The sequence below is a fragment of the Simochromis diagramma genome, unplaced genomic scaffold, assembly GCF_900408965.1.
Source record: "Simochromis diagramma unplaced genomic scaffold, fSimDia1.1 OVJJ01000050.1, whole genome shotgun sequence".
Taxonomy (NCBI): Eukaryota; Metazoa; Chordata; class Actinopteri; order Cichliformes; family Cichlidae; genus Simochromis; species Simochromis diagramma.
In genome coordinates, this window is record NW_024387188.1 from 587,922 (window position 1) to 594,811 (window position 6,890).

Here is a 6,890-nt window from a genome sequence, read left to right on the forward strand (position 1 = left end):
TTTACGGTACTTTGGGTCCACTTCTGTCATTTAACTTATAAGCTATAAATTAAACAGAAGGACAGTCAACACAAAAAGCCACAGAGATTTTCCATATTGCATTTTTGAGGTATATTTTTTCATTAAAAAAATGTAACAAAATTCAGTGGGCTACATACTGAACTTAAGAGGATAGAAACAAAGTATCAATGCTATCTATAGTATCGGTCTGATACCAGTACCAGCACTGATATGGACACTGTGGCTTTTTTGATTGATTTGCCCACTTCTACGTGGAACTTTCTCCAATCAAAACATTTCCCACAATAATTCATTAATTAAGTGATTATAAATAAAAGAAAATCAAAATAAAATAAATACGGAAAAGCTACATCTGTTTCTTTTGGCAGAGCTGATTACAGGTTTAAGATGAAGACTAAAAATGTTTTCTAGCTCCTGAATGTTGCATATTTTATTCAGAATTTGTTCTTTAGCAGATTTTGTCCTGAAACTGGCAGCACAGGCTCTGTACAGTATATATCCCAAGCTCAGGTTTGAGGGTTGTGCAGTACTGTATAGCCTATTTGCTATTCCCAGGACTGCACCCTTCTGTTTCAAATGTCAAAGTTTGTTTATAAAACGTATAAATTGAACTAATAATAATTAAAAAACAATAAAGACAATTATAAAGAACTACAGTAAGCACAATAAAGGAAATAGAATAGAAATATATATATGACAAAAAAAAAAGTTTACAGAGACTGAGACCTCTGATGTGCCTGGAATCTGCTGGAGCCAACTCTCCAGTTTCAGGGTTACAGCTCCTAATGCTCCTGTTACCACTGGGAGCTCTCTTTGCAACCATTTGGCCACACTCATCCAGACCGAATGACATCCTGATGTCCTCGCTGTATATCCTGGTGAGGTGGATCAGTGACTTGATGTCTCGCTCAATCCTGGCATACAGCTTGATATCATCCATTTACAGGAGGTGGCTGATGGCCGCTCGATTCCTGAATCTATGCCTGTATCCGCTCTTAGCGATGAGCTGGCTGCAGCGGTTTCACTTTAACTTGCCATTTTGACCTCCATCATTCTGAATCACTAGAATGATATAAAGAAACAAACAATAAATCCAGATGTTTGGCTCAAGAGGTAGTTTGAACAGGTCATTGTGTCAATAGTCATAACTTACGCCAGCAGTTATGCATTATTTTCTGATATTCTAGTCTTTGGGCTTCAATAAGATGATTGTGGAGAAACAGCTATTTGGATTCCAACTATTGTTGCTACCACAGTTATTATCAGAATGTTCAGCCTCCAGTGAAATGTATGCTTTCAGAGAAAGTACAGTGAAAGCACTTCACATATCTGCAATAACGAGGACCTTTTAAGTTCAGACAAAATGTAAATATTCACCTTTTCCACAACCTTCTGTCCTTTGCTTTTTTCTTGCACACTGTTTCCTATCTGTCATGGTGCAGGGTTTGGGTCATGGGAGTTGGGGTTTAAAGATTCTTCATCTCTGTTAATGTGTTCTGTGTGGCTTCACTTCTGTTCTTGTTAGCTTGGGTTTCTCTTTCATTTCTGTTTGATCTCTAACATTTTGTGCTTTTATAGTTCTGGTGAGTGTGATTATTTACCCGTTTAGCGGCCTTTCATTTTGTGATATCTCTGAGTCTCTTTTTAGTTTTTTTTTTTACTAGTGATGAGTTCAGTTTTTGTGCTATCTTGTACTCTGGTTCACATCTCGTTTATTAGTGTTATTATTTGTAGCAGTCTCCCCATTGTTTCTATTTGTGCCTCCCTCTGTCTCCTCTTGTGCTTATGCATTGATCCCTTTGTATCATATTCTTGTTAGTGTTAGTATTCAGGTTGTTATGTCCAGATTTTCTTTTCTGTCCTGAATTAGTTTTACTTCCCCTCTGCCTTTTCCTGATTTACTGATTGCTCATACCCATGTCTCCTCACTCCCCCGTTTGTCATCCCCAATCAAATTACAATATTGTTACAGTCTTGCTTTTTTCATCACCTTTGTTAATTTTGTACCTTTTTGTATCAACCAATAGAGGCTCACTTTGTTTTCTCATGCCTCAGCCTCATGCTGAGTATGTAATATAAATAAATTAGATTTGATAGTTACATTTGATCTGATCAGCAACAAACGAATAAATAAAAAGAATACATTAATCCAGTCCAATAGCTAACTGACAAATTACATTATCACCCATTATGCATTTCATTAAAAACTTATAAAGTCTGTCAAATATGCATGATTGGTTGTTTTTCTCTGTAGGTTTGATTTGAAGTATCGTAAAAATAAAAATAAAAATTTAAATCTGCACTCCCGCTCACACACCATTAGCTATGTCAGTATGATATTTTTGATCTCAGCTTGAACAGAGGGAAGCCAGATTTCTTTCTTCGGGAGGAAGGGAGATGATTGACATGCGTGTCGTGCTGATTAGGAAATGATCTTCTCTTTGTGTGAAATCATGAAGTAGAATGTAGCCACGAGCTAATTTTAACATTTTAAGCAGTTTAGGCTGCTGAGACACACTGAAAATGGAGACATTTAGATGTTGTGGAAGCGGCACTCACTCTTTAAAATGAACTGACTTTTACGTGTTTCTCACTTTGGCTGGGATCTGGGTCCACCGGCTCCTATTACTCTTGTTTTTAACATATCTGGGAGTAGAACAGCCTGTAGCTATGACACACCTGACCTATGTTGTGTGTTTACACATAGCATCACATTTACTATAATTTTCAGCTATTAGTTTTGCCAAACATGTATTTGCCACAAACTGTATCCTAATCAACACACACTTGTCTTCCTGTGCTTGTTTGAAGCCTTGGAGTAAAAAATAAAAACCCTGAGGGTTGATTGGCCCACCTCAACCTAATCTCTGTATTGACACTTCTGCAGCAGAATTATCACTGGAGCAATACAAAAGCATTACACTGTCTGTCTGATGTTATCTTCACTCGTGCTGTGCATTTCTGCAGTGATTCCCAAAACACAATCGGTCTGTGCTTCTCCAAAATGATACTAATTGCTGACAGATTGATCTCACCCTGCCAGCACTAGAGTCGCTTCACATAGCTGACTTAATTCAGGCCCATTCACGGCTATCACTGTAACAGCATGGGCCACACAATAGTTTACATCCTACTGGATGAGTGAGAGTGATCTTTTTTCCCCCCTTGCTGCATGTGGTTATATAATGATGAGTAAATCTTATAATGTGAATTATCAAGTCTCGCAGGTGCAATGTAAATTAGATAATGTGTCTATTTCTAATGTGTCAACTAAACGCTGCAGGAAGCCCCGTAAGGTATGACAATAAAATAGCGCAGGAGGTTTCAGTTCCACCTGCAGTACCTGTTAGGAGGAAATGTATCTGGCTGTGCGGAGTTTCTTTGTGAATTTGTTGATGATGAAACCGTCAGGATCTTGTCTTAACCTTGAAGGAACAAGTTGATCATGTTTCTACGCTCTTGCTGAGAGTCTGATGTGAAGATTGATGGCATAATTAGTTCCTGCCGGCAGCTCGTTGGCTTAGTTTAGCACAGACACTGGAAATATGTGGGTTTCGCTCCATCCAGAGGAAACAAAATCTTCCTACCTGTTCTTGTTAAAGTCTTGGCCAGAAAGCAAAAATGGCAAACTGTTCTTTTAATAAGGTGTGTCTCGGCCCAGTCCACCGAAAGGCTTACGCACCAAACCCTCCAAAGACTGCTATAAAATTTGTGTTTTTAGCAGCAGTGTTTAAGAATTTGGGTTTATACAGGTTCAAAATGGTGTGAATAGAAACGGGACAGTGCTTTGTGACGCTACCTTGACAGCATTAAAAAATGCGTCTAGCTGTCGTCAGTTCGGGACTATTTATTTTACATTTTTTACTTTCTGCACAGCCAAAGGAACTTGAGGGACCGAGAGTCTGATCTTCTCCCACGCTCTTTCCTTTAAAGACAGGAAATTTTCTCAATTTTGTCAAAACACAGAAATGTAATAAAAAAGGATCATCAAAAAAACCCAAACTGCAGAGTAATAAAGCACACACTGCTTCCCGTTGCTTGCTGCAAAATATACTTGAAGTAGCTAAAATTTATATGAAAGGGTTAAAATAAGCCCCTAATGGGCCATGTATGTATTTGACACACTTTGTGTGAGTTTTTGAGGCTTATATCATCAGAGTGTTTCCCTCCTGTAAAATCTAAATAAATTGCATTGCATTTTTAAGCAATAAATTGCCCAAAAAAGCGAGATGTAGCAAATATGATACAAATTAAACTCATATCTGCCAATTTATATTTTGTTGTCTTTTTGAAAAAAATGTCAGAAGATTCAATAAACATTCCATTTTCAAAAGATTTGAATTTTCTGGCAATTAATTCAGGGTTCAGGCTTTAAAGGGATAAAAGGGTCTGAGAGTCGTCGTTCACTTCATTTGTTGACAACGGGACAGCCTTAAGGTATGGAAAGTGCAGGAATAAACTAGAGGGGGTGATATGAGGAATTAAAAAATTTTTTTTGAACTATTGGGAGTGTTTGAGGAGAGCAGTACAGTGGTGTGGTGGTTAGTTCTGTTGCCTCACAGGAAGAAAGTCCTGGGTCTGAATCCACCATCAAACCGGAGCTTTTCTGTGTGGAGTTTCCATGTTCTTCCCACAGTCCAAAGACATGCAGTTAGTCTGGTTAGGTTCACTGGCCATTTTAAATTCTTTGTAGGCTTGAATGACTGTCTGTTTCTCTGTGTTAGCCCTGCAACAAAGCAACCTGTCCATGGTATACCCTGCCTCTCGCCCAATGACAGCGGGGAACAAGAATTGGATAAGCAGAATGGATGATTGTTGGACACATAAGCTAAGAACCGCTGTCCAAGGAAATTAAAATGTGGAAGCCTTAGTTTCCAAAACTTATTTTTTGACCACAGGGTAGTTGTAACACAGACACTGTCTCCCATTGAATTTGTTTGAACTTGTTAGCAAACAGCTTCCTACTCACACAACCAGAGGACAGAAAATTATTAGCACCATTACTTTCATGTTATTTGCCACCTGGTGTCCTGTTATTCCTGGGTTTAAGCTCCTCAAACTCCTGGGGGAAACATCTGTCTCTTTAGCTACTGAATGCTTCGCTATGTTCATATATCCACGTCTTTAATTCCGTGCTGCTGCTACTACTGCACACTTTTTAAAAACCTTTTCCTGTACCTGCTTATTTAGACAGCTAGCACATATCCAGCAAGCTTTTAGCATCAAGCGTATGTATGTATGTATGTATGTATGTATGTATGCATATTAAGTCAGTCACTCATTTTCTATTCAATAATGCTAGACCCATCCAATATAAATCAAATGAATGCCATTCTGCAACGTTTTCCTTCTGACATTCCTGTTTTAGGTCTTCTTTCGAAATTGCTCTCAGTGCTATTGCAGGGCTGATCCTGGTGAACAACCTGGGGAGGGGGGATCAAAAGAACGTGATGTTCTGCATGTCTCGTCAGCTCCCAAGCATTCCCATTCAAAACTGTTTCAGACCGCAGCCCTTCAACAGATACGGCACCTTGGACCTTCAATGCAGAACGTGCCAGAGAGTTGACAGTGCGTGGGACTCCTTTTCTATAATTCAAAGGAATGAATTTTGCCAGAAAATAAAAAAATCATTCCTTTGAGTTATAAAGCAGAGCACTAGCACTCACATTTTACAGTCACAAAAGTGTGAAAAGTGGAATGTATGCGCCTACAAGAAATGATAATATTCTCCTTTTACCTCAGCAGGGGCTCGTTTCCCAGTTAATGTGTTTGCAATTAGTACATTCTTCTGCCTGCAATAAAAAAAAAACAGTTATTAAGACACAGCATATGCTGCAGCGAGGGAAAATGATGAAATTATTCTCCATTTTTCCTCTCTTTGAAATGATTTTCTGTTTTTGCTGCTGCTATTTATCAGGCAATTATCAACATGATGAAACCTAAATCACTTTTAAAATGCGCCTAACCTGTCAGACACTACATTCTCTCATATTTATTTGCCACCTTCCAGGAATCTGCCGACATTTCTGAGTCTTTATATTGATGCTTTGATTTTTACTGTTATACTGAGGCTATAATAGTTATTCTCTCATTGATAAATTCAGGAATTGCAGTGAAAAAGTAGTTAGACATGCACAGTAGGACGTCAACAATGCCAAACAGGCCAGTCATGTACTTGCAGACTGTGTCCCGACATGTAGTTTAGCACATATGAAAAACATGCAGGGGCCTTTTCTAAATTTATGCTAACTGGAAAGTTCTGAATACATCTACGCTCATTGTCTAAAGGTAATGTCTTAAAGTTATAGTGTGTAAAATCTCACCACCATATTTTAGTCAATTGTAGATTGCTGTCAACTGAGTTCTGTTGGAGGCCTCTGTAGGACAAACAATTCGTCTGTAGTGAGTGTAGCTTCTCAATATGCTGGGTGTCCACATGTATTTACTCTGGAGGAAGCTGTAAAAATCTGAAAAAAAAAAGAGTTTCAATATGAGTTGATGAGTCAATGAAACTGACCAATAACAACCACACTAAGGTGAGTTGAAGATATCCTGTGCTTTTCTGTCGGTAAACACGGTTGTTTTTGCAGCTGTTAGCTGCTGTTAGCTGCTGTTAGTTGGCATCAGTAAAACATTGTAAAACACGGTAAAACACCAAACATTGTTGGACTTGGACACTTAGTGAATAAACTATTTATCACATTCAAAGCGTGATTTTTAGGAGCCTAACATTAGCTGGCATCATGTTAGCTTATAACCAGTTGTTGTTAATAATAATAATAATGGATTGGATTTATATAGCGCTTTTCAAGGCACCCAAAGCACTTTACAATGCCACTATTCATTCACTCTCACATTCATACACTGGT